General features: G+C 38.0%; 1 protein-coding gene across 8 annotated transcripts in view; it reads right to left on the reverse strand.

Moving 5' to 3' along the window:
- PCLO (piccolo presynaptic cytomatrix protein) overlaps positions 1 to 21,041 on the reverse strand; it is a 370,979-nt gene that overhangs the window by 328,280 nt on the left and 21,658 nt on the right. The window lies entirely within an intron of this gene.

Genomic DNA, 21,041 nt, shown 5'->3' on the forward strand with positions numbered 1-21,041 from the left:
GACAATTTCTACATAAAATAAAGTTGAAGAGGAATATATTTTTATTAAATGTGACAGATACAATGGTGTCAAGTAGCTCAGTGCAGAAAAACAAGACATTATCATAAAGTTTAGATGGACAACTGCATTAACATTCAAGTAAATTCGACTCACAGAGGCAATAGCTTTCTCATCTCTGGGGAACTGAAATGGTTTCTTATGGCTATCAGAAATATAAACTGCCGTAACAGGCTTAGCCTATGCCTGGACTAGGAGACTGTCAAAAAAGGTTGACATTAGTATATGCTACTTCAAAACCCAAACAGCACTGTAAAGTGCATATTTCTATATATCTTTGCACTTGCTAGCTTTCTTCCAAAATGCTCCCACATATTTGCAAATATAGTAATTTGCATGTACTGTTTGCAATATGATCTATGGCATTAGAGTAACCAGCTACGTACATGGGACAGGATGCCTGGATCTCTGAATGCTACTTCTACTCAAAAGTTAGCAGTCTAATTAGACAGGCTACAAAGGAGGAATTAAGAAATACTGCACAGCCATGTGTCTAGGAAAAGCAAAGCTTAACTAGGATTGAAACTGGCAAGGGACATCAAGGGCAACAAGAACAGCTTCTACACTAAATAAGCAAGAAAAAGTCTGGACAAGAAAAATATGGGCCCACTGCTAAACATGGTGGATGTAGCATGCCCTGGCTACAGCATCTTGGGCTGCTTTAAAAGCACCATAGCCAGTAGATCAAAGTGAGTACTTTCACCCAGTACTCATTAGACTATATCTAGCACACTGCATTCAGTACTGTGCCCCCAGAACAAGAAAAACAGTGACAAACTGCAGCAACTTCAGTAAAAGAATGTAAGCACTGATGAATTATTTTATAGGCAATCAGGAGAATTTTCAGTATCAGTAGCCCTTGTCCTTAGGGAGATTTCAACTTCCCAGACAGACATCAGCTGGGGATATCATACTGCTGTGATGAGCAGGTCTTGGAAATTCTTGAAGTTTGTAGGAGATAACTTCTTGTTACAGGCACTCAGTAAGCCAACTAGGAAAGATGCTCTCCCTAAGACTTGCCATTTGTGAATAGAGAAGGACTCGTTGGGGATGCGATGATAGGTGGCTGTCTCGGCCACAGTGATCATGAAATAATTGAGTTTAAAATTTTCAGTGTAATGAGAAAAAAGGACAGCAGAGTTGCTACCGTGGACTTCAGGAGAGCAAACTTTAAGCTATTCAGGGAGCTATTTAGCAGAGTACCCTGGGAATCTGCTTTTGAGGGCTTAGGAGTCCACAAGTGCTGGTCAGTCTTTAAAAACCACCTTTTAGAAGCACAGGAGCAAGCAATTCCCCTGTGTGATAAGTCAAGGAAGCGGGGCAGAAGACCAGCTTGGCTGAACAGTGAACTCCTTGTGGAGCTCAAGAGGAAAAAGAAATTGTATGACCTCTGGAAGCGAGGTCAAACTTCACAGGAAGATTACAGAGCTGTGGTTTGTATATGCAAGGAGAAGACAAAAAGGCCAAAGCTCAGTCAGAGTTGAAACAGGCCAGTGCTGTTTCAGATAACCAGAAGGGCTTTTTAAAGTATGTTAATAGCAAGAGAAGGTCTAAAGAAAACATTGGACAGATACTTGTTGAAGATAGTCATTTGACTAACAGGGATGCAGAAAAAGCAAAGGCATTCATTGAGTTTTTTACCTCAGTCTTTAATAGTATTGATAGACCTTGGGCTGCCCACTCCCCTGAGTCTGAGGACCACAAGTGTGGGGACAGTGACTTTCCATTTGTGGACACTGAAACTGTAAGGGACCAGCTGAATGTTTACAAGTCCATGGGGCCTGATGGGATGCATCCCAGAGTATTGAAGGAGCTAGTGCATGTTATGGCAGGACCCCACTCGATCATCTATCAAAGGCCTTAGGAGTCTTTGGAGGTCCCTGCTAACTGGAAGCAGCCAACGTTATTCCAATCTACAAAAAGGGTGTGCGGGAAGACCCAGAGAACTACAGACCCATTAGTTTAACATCAGTTCCTGGAAAAATTATGGAGAAGATCATACTGAGTACTATTGAAAGGTATTTAAAGAATAATGCAATCATCAAGCAAAGTCAACGTGGGTTCACAACTGACCAATTTGATATCCTTCTATGATAAGGTTACCTGCCTGGAGGATGAAGAGAAGCCAGTGTATGTAGTTTTTTTCTAGATTTTAGTAAGACTTTTGATAGTGTTGCTTACACCATCCTTCTGGACAAGTTGTCCAACTGTGGGATAAGCGGGTTCACAGTGCGCTGGGTGAAGAATTGGCTGAAGGGCAGAGCTCAAAGGGTTGTAGTGAATGTGGCTACATCTGGCTGGCAATCGGTCACCACCGGTGTTCCTCAGGGTGCAATTCTAGGGCCAGTTCTGTTCAGTACATTTATTAGCAATCTGGATTCAGGAGTTGAGTGCACCATTAGCAGGTTTGCTGATGATACCAAACTGTAAGGTGCAGTTGACTCTCTTGATGGACAAGAGGTCTTGCAGAGGGATATAGACAGGTTGGAGCATTGGGCTATGATTAATGGGATGAAATTTAACAAGTCCAAATGCCATATTCTGCACCTAGGACAGAGTGGTGCTAGGCACAAGTATAAACTGAGAGAGGAGTGACCCTGGTATCTAGTGACAGAACACATGGGAATGGTTCAAAGCTGCATCAGGGGAGCTTTAGACTGGACATTAGGAATCATTTCTTTACTGAGAGAGTGTCCAAACACTGAAACAGGCTTCCTAGAGAGGTGATTGATGCCCCAAGCCTGTCAGTGTTTAAGAGACATTTGGACAGTGCCCTTAATAACATGCTTTAACTTGGTCAGCCCTGAATTGGTCAGGCAGTTGGAGTAGATAATCGTTGTAGGTCCCTTCCAACTGAAACAGATCATTCTAAAAGGTAACCAAGATGGTTAGAGGATAGAGCAACTTCCTTGTGAGAAGAAGATGAGGGAAAGACGCTCATTCACCCTGGAGAAGACTACCTCAGGGAACCCTAACAGAAGCCTAACAGTACGTATGAGGAGGTCATCAAGAAGACACAGCCAGGCACTTCAGAGTGGTGCCTAGTGGGAGGACAAGATATCACAGATATAAATTTAAACTGAGCATGAGGAAAAACTTTTTTCACCATGAGGACTTTCAAGCATTGGAACAGGTTGCCCACACACATTATGCGGTCTCCATTTTTGCAGGCTTTTAGGACTAGATGGGATAAAGTCCTGAGCAACCTGACCTGGTCCACTGACCCTGCTTTGAACAGTAGGTTGGACTAGACAACCTACTGATGTCCTTTCTAACCTCAATCATTCTGCGTCTGCAATTTAAACATCTGCATTTGAGCTAGTTGTCTAAGATCCCATTATAGTCAGTGGAGATCTAGTTAATACCATCAATGGAGTTTAGTCAATAATTCATACAACCAAATGTAGCTGTATCACATCACTTCATTAACTATATTGATTAGCTCACTGTTGAGTAAAGTTAACCTTCATGAACTTGACCAGCTGCAGCTGTTCACATCAAATACACACAGTCATATGAGCTCCGTACATTATGTTTAAAATACCAGTTTCCAAACACAACTTTTTCCACTCTAAAAAAAACCAAATTCTTTGAAGTGTCAGAACCCTGAAAGTACACACTTTATTTCATCAGAAAAAGTCCAGCCACCTGTAAGAATTATTTTTGGTATGGATTTACTTAGACGAATAAGGGAGCTAAAGTTCTGCCATTAGCAATGCCTATTACTATGTATGCATTAAGCGTCACATGACAACAAGATCAGATCAAAGAGCAGGCTCCCATCCCTTTTGCCCCATCTTGATGTGTCCAACTATCAGTGATACTAGCTGGAAGTGTCAGAGCCCTGACTACACCAACAGGCTCCGCCTGCCTTGCCCAGTTTTGAAACATCTTTGTAAACCTTCTCTTCCCCTGCCCACAGGTTTAGGTACTTGGGTTAAAGGTCTGCTCTGATACAGCATAGCTGTGTAGCCCTGGATGAGATTTCTACAAAAAGAGCTAAGCTCTACAAAAAGAGCTATGCTGTGAGAAGTTCCAGATGAGACTTCTAAGCATGTAGCCTCCGCCCATTGGCTTTGATGCTGCACTGAAGCCCCTGCCCTGCTGTAGATACACTGTGCTTTGGTTGTACCTGGTTGATGTTGATCCTGCATTGCTGACTTGACTTCTTGGCTCAACCTCAAATCTGCCTTATAACTACAGGCTTCTTTGGCAACCACCAACCAGACTGTTAGCTGAGCTTTGTTACTGTCACCAAACCTGCTCTGCCTGTCCTGTTCAGGTACTGTGGGACTGCACCCCTCATCAATGAGGTCACTGTCTTGCTGTCACCCTCAGCTCCCTTGTTGAGGAGCCCAGTCATGTTGACTGCTGACAGCAACTGACAGCAAAGGATTCAGTAGCATCTCCACTAATACAAACAGAAGCATAAATAATAAATGTATATTAGGACTGACTCAGACTCTTGGACATCTTGTTGATCTATTCAGATGTAGCAATCCACAGAGCCATAGGTCAAGTGCTACTTCAAAATTTATGCTTTCAGAATGCTCTTTAATAGTACTATTGCTTCAAGATGCCATTCCTCCAAATTCTTTTTTTTTTCTTCTCCTTGCAAAAATATGCATAGACTAAAAACATTTTTAATGCATTTGCTTATAAGAAACATGCTGTGATGTCCTCAAATAGAACTCTCTGTCCCCCCAAATAAAATAAAAATCTAATCTCACATTTAGTACAGTTTGAGACAAGATCCAAAGTGTATTGAGCAATCATCAAAAAGTTCCTATGATATACTTTCTTTTCTCACTTTAGCAGTTATCGGTATGTGACTAAAGTTTCTAATCATAAACAAATTATATATTATCAAAAGTTCTCCATTTATGCACTAAATCATTGCACATAGAAACAGAGCAGTACCATGAAAAACCAGCATGCATCACTTCAAGTGATCGTACCACATTAGTCATCTTCCTAAAAGATTTCATTCATCATAATGGTCTTTACTCGGGAAGAATGAAATGTGTCACCTACATTCCTAGTAAGATTTCTCTTTCTTTTTGAATAGCTCAATCAAGTGGACTGAGCTCCTTATAGGGTAAGTCACTCCTTCAAAGGAGTGAAACATAGCAGCAACCTACCCAAAAGTAGAAGGCTGAAGTAGACCAGATTACTCATAAGAAAGTTTATTACTTGCAAGACTAAGGCTTGAACTGTTAGTTCCAACATTTCCTGAAAATTGTTGCAAATTTGGAAATGTAACATTCACTGTCGTACCTTTGTTCTACTGTTGTACCTTTGACTATATCTGGAAATAACTACTAACAAGAGCCAAAGTTTCTCACTTACCTAATCAGTTTAGAGGATGAAGCTCTGAAATCCTAAATGCCACTATGAAAGTGCATCCCTAGAGACAGAATGCAAGCACTTAAATCAGTATCTGAGTTTGGCTTCTGTTAGTTCTCAAGGCTGACTTGTTTCAGTCAAATCCTGTCAGACAATACTATCTACAAAAGACAAGAAACTTATTTCTGTCCATTTCAACAGTCGCTACATGATGCTGATTGACCAATGATAGTCTCTCTGAAATCAGTCATTTCCAGCAGCTCCTGAGAAGTAAATCAAGGAAAATGACATTTATATTACCTATTTGATTAATTTTGAGACTCCCTTCTTCTAAAAGACATTACCGAGACTTTCAAAATTTACTTCAGCTGCCTCAAATAGACATGAGGAATACATTTTTAAGAGCCTGAGGTGCTTCAGCTGCATGACAAAAGTAAGATATATTCTTTCTGATAGTGGTGTCTACAAATGTCTTGCTCTTTTGCCACAGTTCAGCTGACTAACAGAATTTATCTTACAGTGTTTTGCAATCACCCTTTTTTTACTGGTTTAGAGCTTTAATGTCTTCAAAAGGGGCTTAGATCAGCAGAAGTCAGCAATAGAAATTCCTGATCCATCAGAATTAGGTGAAGAAAATACATGACACTTGAGGTCGAAGAAATCTAATCCACTATCACTCTTAATTAGGTAACACCATCCTACTTATTTTTACTAATAATCCGTTTATGGAAGTTCTATCACTTATAGTCATACAAGGAATCTCCACAATCAACCATATTACTCATATTACACTCTCAAATGTCTTGCCAAACCAAAATTCTCCCTAACTCCTTCCCATATCTTACCTTCCAAGTTTCTTCAACAGACTTGATCGGACTGTGCTGACAGGTAGCCTGTCAGAGGAGTAGATGCTGTGGGACTCCTGAATAGGCAAAGTGCATCACCTTCTCATGGGCCAACAACTGAAGAAATTACTTGCTCTCTGCTTTCCCTTTCCTTTCTTACATGTCTCATAATAACTTAAATACATCTGCCTAGTTTAGAAGCTGTTGAAGCCATGACTGCTCCACCTGTAATGAAGACTGATGGCCACTGTGTAAGTTAAGGAAAGACTGTTTTCCTGGTGAGCACCCTCCATATAGCACTTACAGACTGACGTTTCCCTTTTAGTAGCTTCTTGTGGGAAGGAGGGGTTTTAAAAACTGGATAGGGTGAGGAAAGACTGTCCTCAAGAACTGATTGCAGGAACTCCGTAACCTTTAAATTCCATGCAACCCAAGGAAAAAGCCTGATAATTGAACTGATCAATTTGAGACTGATTATTGACATCCAATCCTGTGACTGACAATCTGTATGCTTTTCTATCTTTATAGGTCATGCATAATTCAAACATACACTGCTTCCACTTTCCTCAAATGAAATTATGTTAGAGTGCTCATTTGGGATCTAAATCAAAACCTTATATCAATGGACCTCCTCTATTCTTTCCTTCTATGCACTGCAAGGTCTTATTTGATTTCATTCTGCTTATATAGATATATAAAGTCTTCAACATTAAGCATCCAAGCATTGAACAGATCAGACTCCTCACCTTTTTGACTGAAAAAGGAAACAATTTCACCAAAATTAAAAAGAACTACCAATAAGGTAAGGTAACAACTTAGAGTCTTCAAAACGTACATATAAATGTTTTAATAAATAATTTGCAATGAACCTCTGCACCCCCTACATTTACCCCATCAAATAGAAGAGTCTGCAATGAATTCTAACCACCATAAAATCCAACCTTTAAAAGAGAATATGCAAAACCACACACCATCTGCAGTTACATAAGGAAGTGATATACAGTATGAATCTACGCATTTGGATCTCTGTATACCTCCGTTATTTTTTATGATGCTAAGAACAGATAGCATAGAGACTGAAGCCCCGAACTAAACCACGACACAAATAACTTAAGAGCTCTTCTTTTTAATACTTTCACAGAAATAATCCCATCTACCATATTCTACCATGCTCAAGCACTGGCCTTAGGTTTGGTACATTCAGGAGACAAAAAGAATATAACTGCAAGGAAATATACTTACGTTAACAACTGATCTTATTATTTTTTATTACACCAACTTGCAAATAATCATCTTTCTGTCAGCACCTTCTTCTTTCCACTTCTCTAGTTTCATTTCTCTTAATGTTTTAAAAAATGGATCTTACTTTTTGGTAATTAAATAAAATGAGATGTTCACACGTTTAACTTTACTATCAAGTGGAAAATAGGCAATAAGAATAACTGCTTTAGAATGGCTGAAAATAAAAGGTGGAGAGAAGAGAATGATACTATAGCAGCAGTACTGTTTTGAACACAAAATTCAAGATGTATCTCTACTCAGACAGATTCAGTGCAACAGACGAAGTCAAGTGCAGAGAACTAAGTGATGCCAAGGAAACAGCAGATGAGATCTGTCAACAGAAATAAATATTTTTGTCTGAACAGAAACTGAACATGAAATATAAGTTCAAAAATGTGAAAGGACTTAGAAGGCGTACCAGAGAAATTACTAGTATCTAACAACTAGCACCTGACCCTGCTTTATCAGCGAGTACATATTTTGTATTTAGAAATTCAAAGTATGGCCTTCTTAAAAGAGTGTCAGTCTACCAGCATTCCTTTTCCTTTTTATTCAAGGAGTTGCATAAATAAGATTCTAACACATGACGAGAGGAAGCTGTGCAGAGGAAACTGATGTGCCATTGCAAGGACACCTCGATCTCTCCCATTTTCTATTATAGGCATACAAAGTTTAGTACTGAAAAGAATTAAATGCTTTTCAATGCATTTTTCAATGATTCCTCACAGACAACGAAGCTACTTTTTATACGATGTATGTAAGCAATAGGAAACTAATGGAAAGGGATATTAATACCCTGCAATGCACACAGAATTAATCCAAGTCATAAGGACAGAACTAATCAATTGGAATAAAGCACACTGAGGGAAAAAGCCATCCAAGTGCTGCAATCATTATCATAGCTTCAGAGTTCAGAAAGAAAATTAGTGTTAATTTTCATAGACATGCTCTAAAATTTATATCCTGCATGCTGATGAAGACCCAAACGTTTCACCCTGATTCCTGTTATAATTATAATAGAGCAGTAATTATTTGCTATTGGTTATGAATAACACACAGTAAAAGTGGAATTTATAATATCTGCTCTAGTAGATGATACCTCAATTCCGATGCCATATCCCTGGATTGAAAAAGCAAATGACTACTTACTTTTGAATAGTAAGTTTAGATCAAAAAATACAGATAATGTGCTTGTAGAAAATAATTATTTATACATGGACAAGTCATCCAAAGAAAACAGTATTTACGAGCATGAAACTCCTCTTAAATCCTATTAGAACATACATGAAGGTTCAGAAAATATATCATCAATGAATAAATTTTCATTTCAGCATACTTCCAAAGGTCTGTAAATTGTAAGGTGTTTTTAAGGCCTCATGTTTTACAATATGCATATACTGTTTCAAGACACGACAATACAAGTTCTGCAACTGGAAAATCAGTTACAAACTAATGAAGTTACCTAATTAACCCTGCATTTCTTTCTCCCCCACTGCCTTGGAGCAAAAAGAGACACTTAAAAAACTGAAAATCTTTAACGTAAAAGATGACAAGAGGAAGGAGCCTCATGGTTAATAAAAGAAAACAGCATAGGTTCAAATATAAACAATTCTTTCAGCACGTATGGAGAGAAGGTTGATTTAGGAGGAGGAGGAGAAAGTAGAAAGTGGGGTTTAGCTGAACTGATTTGATTATAAATATTCCAGACATACAAATCAGGTTCAAAATTCAACTCCTGGAACATCATGTGAAATTTTAGCTTGGATTCTCAAGCTCAACATGACCCAGCAACATGCGCTCACAGCCCAGAAATCCAAGCATACGCTGGGCTGTATCAAAAGAAGCGTGGCCAGCAGATTGACAGAGGTGACTCTGCCCCTCTACTCTGCTCTGGTGAGACCCTATCTGGAGTACCGCATCCAGCTCTGGAGCCCACAGCACAGGAAAGATGTGGACCTGTTGGAGCGGGTCCAGAGGAGGCCCACAAAAATTATCAAAGGGGTGGAACACCTTTCCTATGAGGACAGGCTGAGAGAGTTGGGGGTGTTCTGCCTGTAGAAGGATAAGGCTCTGGGGAGACTTTATTGAGGCCTTTCAGTACTTAAAGGGGGCCTACAGGTAAGATGGGTAGGGGGAACTCTTTATCATGGAGTGTAGTGATAGGGCGAAGGATTTAAATTTAGATTATTTTAGATGATTAAGATCCCTTCCAACCCTAGCCATACTATGATTTTACGATTCTGTTCTACCCTTCCTTCCCTCCAAAACAGTATCTATACCTTTTACCGTTAAACCTGTTAATATAACTTGGAGAAGTCCATATACAAATACACATCTGCGATGGAGAAGATCTGCTAGGACATATATTTTGTAGACATATCACAGTAATCAGAAATCTGCACTTTATACCTTTGGCTACAATCATTGTCTGTGTGAAGTCCACTGATGTACAGTGATTAATGGCAAGTTTAAAGTTAATACTCCTTGGAGTGGACTGATCAGGGTTTCCTCTGGACACCATCACCTTCAAAGACATTTCCAAGTTAATAATTCTGTTTACAGCAAAGTGCTTCACTGCATCCTGCCAGCGTGGTGCTGTAAGACACAATGCATGTGTGTTCTGTGCCCTTGAGTACAGTATGAGAATTAGGGGAGGCATGGGGCAAAAGGCATGCCTGAATGAATATTGCAACACTCTGGGTTGCCTTAGCTAAGAGCATAGTTACCAGGTCGAGAGGGGGAATTACTCCCGTGTACTCAGTACTTGTGGGAGAGCGCTGTGTCCATTTCTGGGCTCCCCAGTACATGGAAATACTGGAGCAAGTCCAGCAAAGGGCCATGAAGATGATTAAGGGACTGGAGCATCACTCATACAAGAAGCTGAGAGAGATGGAGCTGGAGAAAAGGAGCCTGGAGAAAAGAAGGCTCAGGGAGGTCTTCTCAATGTGTGTAAATAGCTGATGGGAGAGGGAGAAGAAGATGAAGCTACAGTCTTCTCAGTGCTACCCAATGAATGGACCAAAATTAAATTGGGCATAAATTCAAATACCAGACATTCCATTTAAATATAAGAAAATACTTTAAAAAAAATTCAAACACAACCAAAACCAAACAATGAAGGTGGTCAAAGGTTGCCTAAAGAGGTTGTGGAATCTCAGCCTTTGGAAACATTTAAAACCTGACTGGCCCTGAGAAACCTGCTCCCATTGACCCTGCTTTGGGCGGGGAGTTGGTCTAGACAATCTGTTCTGTGAATTGTAGGTGGAGGGAGCTTCATCCTGCCCAATACAGATACTAAAGACAATTACAACATCAAACATATCTGCATTTCATCCTGGAAAGACAACCAGGAGCAAACTCAAATGTCCTCAAGGAAATCACCAGGGAAAAATGCATCATGCCTCAGACCAACACGTGGACCAAGCACTTTAACACCATGTGTTAAAGTTGAATCATTCTTGATTCCAGTTACTAATAACATATAGAAGAAAGGAGGGGGAGGGGAGAGCATGAATTTCACTGAAGCCTCCAATTATGACTGTAACTAATTATAACACATTATGGATTCCAATAAAAGTTCCTCTAAGCTTGACTGTGCACTATGTCTTGTGAAAAATCATTGACCAGATTTGTTATTTGAAGCATGACATAGCACTAACACAATCCTTACAGGTTTGGAGAAAAAGTAGCACAGATACAATATTTAAAAGGATGCCAAATCAAATGAGAGATTATGTTTTGATCAGGAGATCCTTCTGCTGACAGGTGATATAGAAGAAAAATGGCAGAGCTCTTTCTCTTTAGAGGTCCGGGATAATAGCGTAATTGAGTCCCAGCTATACTGGGCACACAACTTTAAAAATTCACTATGCAGCACAATACAAGTGTTCTTGGCTCAGACATGATTCAGGACAAAAACAGAAGCGCATTGTAGGTCAGCACAAAGGTGTATGTACAGAAGCCTGTGAAAGAGGTAGTTCTGTTTTACTTGTTCTGTAATGAGTACAAAGCCTACACTTTCACAGTCTTACAAATGTCACACAGTAACATCAACCTTGAGCCACCTTACATAGATTCAAAATTTAATTTCTTTTCTAAAAACCGCTAAACTAAAACTTTGTTTTCATCATAATTCTTGGCTTTATATGATTAAAATTAAACATTACAAAAATGCAAATACTTTTAGAGATAGTACTGGAACTTTAATCCAATGTCCAGTTCTGACTGTAAAAGAAAAGTGGAAAACAACTGTATTACAAGACAAAGAATACTAGCCAGAAAGTAGAGCATTTTGAAATCTTACTGCTTTAGCCAATTTTTAGTATAAAATAGACTTTGATCAACCAAAATATTTAGTGTATATTTCAATACAAAAGCATTTAAGAAATATCAAGTATTTCAAGTATTCCTTTTTTTCCTACTGTAATTCAAAAGTGAGAAGAGAGCATCTGAAGTTGGGTATACGGTCAGGTTGTTTTTTATGCAGGATGTCAGAGTTCAATGTTTCAGTGAAAAAAAAAACAGTTGACTTTCTTTGGGAAAATAGCATTTAAATAGAAATTGAAGGGTTGGTGTGTTGGTTTGGGGGAGGAGTGGAGAGGGTGGGGAATAGGAACAGTTGTATCTGACAGCTTTTCCAGACAGTAAAGGACTTAGCATCATACTCTAAACATACAGAGAGATAGTCAGTAAGTAGTATCTTGAATACAGTAGTTACAAAAGAGTTTGTCAGCATTTAGAAAGAATCATGCATCTTCATGATTTCTTCTTATATAAAATAGAAGATACAAAACTTAAGATCAATTACAAAAGTGACATTTCAAAAAGATTCAGAAATTTGTATTGACAACTACTGATGAAGATCAGAGTTATGTCGTTATCTTCAATGCACTCCTGTATTTGCAAATTATGAGTGAATGCCACGGTGAAAAAAAAAAAAAGAAAAAACAAATCACAACAACATACTCCTTCTGGACAGGTCAGGAAAATGTTCAGAAATTTCAAAAAAATTTTTGAAATATTATAAATACGTCTGCACGTTTTAGCCAAATTATTCAGGTAACTGCTAGGACACAAAATCTCCTCAAAAAAGTAGCTACATTCATTAAAAGAGTATATTTAAGGGCAAGATTTCTTATGCTCAGTTTCTAATCTCTGTACATGACAGCTGGACCGTTTCCAATGTGAAGGCTGTTTGCTAAGGAAAAAATAAATAAATAAATAAGATTACTAACCTAGAAATACTAAAAACAGAAGACCACCATATGGTCTTTCAAGTCTTGTCCTTAGAAGCCTAGGTTACCTCACTGTCTGAGTAATTTCATTAACCTCCAAAACACAGATGGAAAACTAACATACCTCATCATTCCCAGTGAGGGTTCTGGTCTGATACAGCCTACTGGCTGTTAAGGTTTTTTCTTTTCTAGTTACTGCAAAAAAAAAAATATATATTTTTTTTTTTCTCCCTGACTCAACAGCATTTTGTGCAAATTCAGTCAGAATAGTTTAGAGGCAGCTAATCCCCCTCTTCAGCATCAGTCCATGACCTCCTGCTCCAAATGCTGCTAGACAGCATCTCAAACAGCTTACTGCCATGAATCTAATCTCCTGTCCACAACTATATGATGGCTTAGGCTCCACTCAGCCTCCATCCTTAGTCTTAGTAATACTGGAGAAATCAATTTAATACATAAATAATATTAAAACTAAAGCCACATTTTTTCTCGTTCTGGTTCACTGAACCATATGCATTTCAGAAACGCCTATGAGTTCTAGACATAAAGCTATGCAAGGCCAGATGGCTTTTATTAATGTTGGTAATGGCCATTGATGGTGTGAAATCCAAAGGGATGTTTACACACGCAGTTCCTGTGGAGCTGGCTGTTTTCATCATCCAGTTGGAATTCATATGCAGTGACTTCTTTACCTATATACATTTATTCCATCTCTGGATGTTTTTGCACGCTTGAAACATAAAATGCTTAGGTAAATGATTAACACAGAGCTTTCAATGTTGATTCTTATGTGTGGTTTACTTTTTTTCCCCTGTGCCATTAGGAAATCAGACAACTTATAGACTACAGTATTAGCGAGGGTTAAGCTGAAGTCACAAATCTAAAACAGATAATCAGGAAAATTACTGACCTGGCCTTGAGCCAGGTGATTTTCTTCTCGGTTATTTCATTAGAAATTTGGTTGGTGTCCCATTATTAAATGAGGAAGAAGTCTTCTGAAAGCTCAGCTGGTATTAATTGCATCTAAGTTTAAAATTTTCTGGCGAACTTTATAACAATATTTTAAAGATACTTTATTTTATTGAGATCAAGATCTTTTATTTTTTCTTTTCCATTACAGAATACATTTTTGTTCATGTTTTATTGAGAAATAAAAATGATTAATTTACAGACTTGAAATATTGGGCTGAGATTTAGTTAATTTCAAGATAAGACCCAATGAGCTTAAAACATTCTGACCCACTTCCAGGTTTTATTGAGCAAACAGACAAAATCTAATGGATGTTATGTGCCTCAGGTTTTTTTTCAGTACCTGTCTATGGTATTCAGTACCCAGCTGAGGTAACTTAGTAAGATATTACTTACTATCTGATCACACTAATGACACTGTCAAACCTTCCGTGATCATAAAAATAGAAAGCACTTGTCTTTTTATCAGAACTCTTACATAGTTTTGGTCTTCTGGTAGATACACTAAAGGGGGAGCTTCAAATTAATTCTTTTTTTTTTTTTCTATTCCAGCAATATGAAGAGCAGGTGCTCTTTCTAGGAGTAAATGCTGTAATAGCATTTTTAAAATTTTATATATCTGAAAATAGAATATCTTTCACTGGATATTTGTTAATGTAATAGTTGCATTACTAGGACAGATAGATAGCTGGGTATTTAATACAATTCTGAAAAGACAGTATATTGTAAATTTAAACATTTGCATGCATTTTGTGATCTTATTTCTTGCAGAATGAAACTGTTCATGTTATTGCAACAGTTAATAAGTTCCAATTACTGCATATGTTTAAAATTTCATGTCACGCTTCTGCTGACCAAAAGGCTAATGTTCGCCACACCATGACATTACATTAGTAAAGAAAGATCAACATTTTGCGCAAAGCAGGTCTAAAAATCACTTATTTGCCACTGCTGTATGGTGATTTCAAACTATGGGATTGCACAAGTGTAATCAAAGGCATTTTGCAATTTTTAACTGCTTGCAGGATGTGTCACCAGCAGTAAAAATAATTAATTAAACCTTAAGGTGTAAACAAAGAGAACAAATGAGCAAGATGGGACATTTTTCTGATTCCTGTTTTGTATGTTACATAGTAGTACTTCTCCCTGAGTAATGGGAAGAATGTGTCACTTAAAATGACAGTGGCCAGTAATTATTTTTAATATTTCTAAAATGCATATGGTTTCAACGGTTTTTATCCATCTGTGGAGTTCATTCTGAGAGGTAATTTGGAATCTTAGAGGCCTGAATCAAGAAAACAAACAGCAGGCAATTAATCATGGTAACAGTGCTTCCAAAGGTCACACTATTACTTTGAGCAATGATACCAATCTTTTTCACTCGAATTTAATTCTAGGGGAATAAAAAAAAATAAATAAATAAATCCCTAATTTTATGGTCATAACTATTGGAAAGAAAAATTAAAAAGAATGCAATCTTGTAGCTAATGCCTTGACTAGTAACCCTGGAGATACAAGAAGCCTTGCCTTCAAATAATGCACCAAGATCATCGCATTCAGAAGTAACCACCAAAACCTGACTGACAAAAAAATGAAACTGCATTAGCCTATAACACTTGCTTTGGACCAATTAGCCCTGCTGAAATGCAAGACATCTCTTCAGAGAAACTTGTGAGAAAGTAAGGATGTTTTCATTTCCCTCTACAGTGACAACAAATTCAAACAAAACCATCACAGGACATCTATTAATTAGCTTATCTGCATGCAGTGGCTTATTCTTGGCTTCACTTTGTTGCAATGCAAAGAGTGCAAATTTGTGGGGTCTTGGAGGAGATCAGGAGACAAGAAGCTTGGCTGTAGCATCCCAATAACAGCCCTGAGCTGAGGATGGGAGTCATGAAGTCACATGTCTGTCTGCAGATCTGTATTTTGCATATAATATTACTGGAGAATGAATAAACTCACCAAACCACCACCACATTCTACCACTTTAGAGGTAGAGGCAGGCTTTATTATTATTATTATTGTTATTATTAAATAAAGTAGCCATAGCTGATATGTTTAATGCCAAACAGTACTGACTCTGGGTGAACTGTTCTCAAAGATATGCCAAAATCAGATCCCGAAAGGGGTTTCAAATAATGTCTGGACTCCAAAGGGATTTAAACAGAAGCTAGACACTGCTCAAAAGGAATGGCTCAAGCCATGTGCAAAAGACAGAAGTTCAGGCTTCTGGAGAATCGCCAGCTCAGTGTAGGGGTTTTTGGAGCACAGCTTTAGCTGAGGCATCAGAGAAGGACAGAAGCCCCCAACATATACTCACAAGTATGGTGGACAACTCAAGTCTCTGTCTTTAAGCATTTGAGTACCTCTGCAAATATGAATACCAGAAGCGTAACTCTGTTGATGAAGCATAAGCTCTTCAGTCTTATGTCAAAGGTGAATTCAGGCACTATTTTTTTTTTAATATTTACCTGCGATCAATTTTGACTAAATCATCCATCAAAGGGTCAATCCATATTATCCCTTCCATTCTGTATATGCACAATACACGTGTTTTACAGGGAAAATGAGGTGCGTTGTTCCACTATTAAAAATACTTCAATTTTAATGTTGTTTCTATTATGCATATTGAGTTAGTTAAACAGAAGTAGGATACCTCATTTGAAGTTAAATTAACTTCACTCTGAAGAAGTACACCAGGGTTTTTGTCATCTAACACGCACTCTGTTTTTCAATGCCAGATTTTATCTTTCAAAATAATAATTAGTAGTAGTTTTAACATTTTCTCAATTATCAAGACTTATCATTTAATGGATAAAATTTCCATAAACTTCAGTGAATACATTGTGTTAGCCTATTATGTTCTGTATTATTTGGCTACTGTTATTAACCAATAATAGCACTCATTTTCTTACAATCAAAATTTTAAAAGGAGCTTTAAATATAAAGGGAGATGGAAGAGGCAGAGAAGATAAATTATGCAACTGAAAGGAGTGGTTGTTTTTGTCTTTGTATCTTAAGTGTGAATTCTTCTTCACTGTGTTACCCAGACACCATCTGTTTCCAAAACAACTCATCACCAAACATAACAGAGAAGATAGGAATTTTTAATAGGAGTTAAACCTGCCACCTTGCAGAATGGTCTGAGCTTTCTCAAATAGGAAAAACATGATAGTACAGAGTTGTTAATAAATCAAAGAGAGGCAATAGGTGTCATCTCAGATGATGCCGTACACCATTTCAGGTATTTTCATTAGAATCATAGATGGCTCATTACTGTAAAATGTCCTTGCACACTCGCTTTAAGGAGTCCAAACTACATTTGGGCATTTAATAATGGGGTTTGTTTCACTTAAGATATGGTTGGGGGTGGGGGGAAGAAGGGTGTTAATTATTTTTTTAAAGACTACTATTAAAGCCCAAATAATGGGTCACACCTGCTGAGGGCCTCACTCTGTTTGCAATTAGTCATCAGTGAAAGTCTGGAAAAATGGAAACTGCCAGAATTATTTACATCAGGGACCCACCCGTGCCACTACCATTTCCGCAGGATTTTAGGAGGAGGTACAAGAACGTAAGATGTATTCAGGTATATGGCAACACACCACGACAGAAGAGCTCCCTTCATCTCTAAAGAGGCTTATATCAGTTCCAAAATGCTGGAACTATGACTTTGAGAAGTTCTTACTGGAAAAGCAATGTACCAATTTTAACTTGTTTATACGATTGAGTTTAATGATAGCACTGTGCTTACTTGGAAAATGAGTTTAACTTCTTGCTTTGCCCTCTCTCCGTAGTACGTGAGGAGAAGAAAAAAAAAATTATTTAGTTTGGTCTAATAAGTAACAATGGCAAAATAAGTTATCAGAAAATCATACAAATTCTTTTGGTGGGTTATATATCTATATTTAAAAAAGATCTAAGAATCTGGATTGGACAGGAACCATCAAGGTCACTGTTTATAGACTCCTGCTTATATATTCCTGCTTTCACATCCACACGTCAAATAATTTCATACAGACATTATTTTCCATAATAAACATACAAAGAAACATCACTCTTTATGTGCAATTGTTTACATTATCTATTCTGATCACATATTTAACTGATTACATCTTTTTTCGAACCAGAAGTCCTTAGCAAGCCTGAAATACAATGTCTTTTCTGCCCTTCGCACTCCTCTCTGTCCTTCTCCTTCATTCAAAACAATTCTCTCCGTTCTGTAGCCCTGGTAATTTATTTCACACATGGAACATTTTTTACTTCCAAGTACCTTTCCGGATAATTTTATAGCTGTCAGTAGACTAAAAGGTGCTTCTGTTGTTCCCTTGGAAGTTCAATTAGATTAGATCCATTAGCACACTCACATATACACACACATTACATTTTGAGCTCCTTCTGTTCATAACATCTGACTCTATTAAGATTTCACTCTTTCTTCTTGCCCATACAGATTCTACAAATTTGCCTTAGTTTTCCTTAGCTTAGTTTTTAAATCTTCTTTTTTTTTATTTTATTACTACATTAATTCATCACAGGTTTTATATTCCTGACCCTGCTGCATGAACACACTTAATTACACTATAGGCAACCATCTCTGCTCCTGTTCAATATTCTGAACAGCTTCCCTGAGTTTTAAATGCACAAAATGGTCGTTGCCACACGCTTCATTTCTGGCTTCTGCAGTTGCGATCTTGTGCTTTGTTACTAAAAATAGAGCTGCTTCCAACTACCTGAGCTGGAAAGCTAATTACAGAGCTGGTAAACAGTGCTCCTCCCTATTGAGCAAATGGCAGAATAAGGAGTCTGCTAATGCACTAGGGCGTGCGTGGTCCTGTGGGTCTTTGAAATCTATCAAGTGTCATTTATTTAATCATCTGTGGCTGTTTGCTTCATGGATAAATTACTATTTAAGTAAATAACTGTTTGACTGTTGGTTCAACAGATCAGGGAGAAAAAGAACAATCAGCCCATTTTAGGAAAAAGTATTCTAACATAGTTCTCAGCTTGCACAAATCAGAATAATTTCACTGAAGTAAGCAGCGTATTGTTGATTTAGACTAGGTAAAAGTCTAGTTCTCTTATTTCCTGCAGCAGAGGGGTTATTAGAGGACTGTCTGTTTGCAGCAGCTTAAAGACTTTTTTGAAAGTCATTTCTGTCACATACAGTCAAGAACAAACAACTGCAACTGTAAGAAAGCACCTTCTTCCCTTAAAAGTACTCCCAGCTATGTCTGCAGTACAGAAGCACATTGCCTGGAAAACATTCCCTGATGAAAGATCTTAAGGTAGAAGTGCCCATGGAGTTCAGATGCTCCTCTGTATTTGTCAGTGAAACACTGGTTTCCCTGCTCCATGGGACTGATTCTTACCATGTAGCCCAATAAAAGCTTTGTTGGTAAAAAGGTTTCAGCCATCACTCAGTCAATAAAACTCATCTCGTTTTCAGGCATTATTGAGGCAACAATATATAGATAATACATAACCAACTGTTAGAATCACTGTGATATAGCTGCACCCCGAAGCAAAACTGTAAAATACATGTCACATTTCTTCATCCAAAACACTTTCTGGGGCCAAGAGGGAATATAGCCTTCTGGAACTGTAATTTTTTCTTTGAATGCAGAATATAGGAATAGAAGAATTAGGTAGAAAACCAGCAGAAAGACCAGTTTTAAAAAGCAATTCTATTTCTCCTTCCTAACCCCCTAAAAAATAAAGCCCCCAAGACTGTACTCAACATGTTAGAAAAGTCTGGTGGAGGAAGAGAGTATGCTAATGACCATAAACGATTTGCCCGTCATCATCTTTCTGTCATGCAACAGGTGTATACTATATACCGTGCATAGTGTGACAGAATTCCTATCTGAGGTCAAATACATTATTTATACAGCTCATTTGGGAGAGGAGAGGATGAGCTCCCTCTTCTGTCTCCCATCTTCATGAAAAGGACCAGCCAAGTAAACTAATTCCTGTTGACAAGAAAAAGCAGTTTGACAAATTCTAGCAAAAAATATTGGGAAAAAAGAAGAGAAGATGGAAAACTGTGGACAGAGATGCCAAGTGTGCAGTATAAGGACGAAGAAAATACAAGAAGGAGCCAAAAAAAAGAGGCAAAGAAAGGCATGAGGAAGTCAGACTACAGAAAATCAACAGTATTTTGAGCTCTGCATATTCCAAGGAGTGGAAACAGAGATAATCCTCTGGCAATAACAGCAATGGGGAAAAGAGAAACAGAACACCAGCCTTCTCATCTTAAACAGAAGGCTTACAGAGAGTACAAATCTACACACCACAAGGCAGTCCCACACCATCACACCTAAGTCAACTTTGAAGAAGTCAGTTCATGCACCAGGACTTGCACATTTCAGCATAGTTTCACTAGAACTGACCCAGCTGGCTTCCATGGTATTCTGTGTATGCATTCTAGAGTGCCTCTGGAGAAAGCCATATAGATTTTTCACATTTAAAACCTAAATAAATGTATGTATGTGCATCTATGTGTGTAAGCACACATGCATGTGTGTGTTTATGGGGCAGGTTGCTGGATGGTGATGAAGGAATGTGTGTGTTCGATGGAATTCTGTGCACGAGCAACATTAAAAGTCAGTTGAATCCTGACTTTCAATCATTGATCAATCTTCCTGTGTTTTCAGACCTTTCTTTCTGACCTAAATGACCAGAAAGACAGTAAACAACATATTTGTAAGTTAGATAAAATGTGCTTATGATAGTAGGACAAATGCCTTTCAAATAGTAGTATATTCCAGAAAACAATACACAAAAAAAACACCAAAACACATGAAGACAACATAAGCAGTATTTTCCCTGCAACTTGCTATTTCTCCCAACATTAGTTCTCACTTTAAAGCAGAGATGCGATAACCTTTAACCCTGGGAGCCATTTCTAATTTATTCATTTAGATTTCAAAAACACAACCCTGACAGCCACTTTCCACACGTGCTACACAGACCAACTTACACATTTAAATGACTCTCAATTATTTTTAGGTGGTCTGCTTCTGTTGAGTTGAACTTGCCAAATTGATATAGCAAATGAGGTGTGCCTCCACCTTCCTGTGAAGCTAGTATAAAATTTCCAACCCCCTTGACAAAAAATTACAAGAAAGAAAGGAAGGAGGGTAAAAACATGGAATGTGAGGAAATGGTTGAAAATCAAGTTGCTTAATTTTTTTAAACGTAAGTTGGCGCGAGTGGATCTGTCTTGGGCAGTCATGGAAAAGGCACTTTCAAATTCACACTTCTTAACGAATGAAGTAACTCTGTGAACCTTACATTATTCACA

This window comes from Chroicocephalus ridibundus, chromosome 1 (genome assembly GCF_963924245.1).
Source record: "Chroicocephalus ridibundus chromosome 1, bChrRid1.1, whole genome shotgun sequence".
In the NCBI taxonomy this organism is placed as follows: Eukaryota; Metazoa; Chordata; class Aves; order Charadriiformes; family Laridae; genus Chroicocephalus; species Chroicocephalus ridibundus.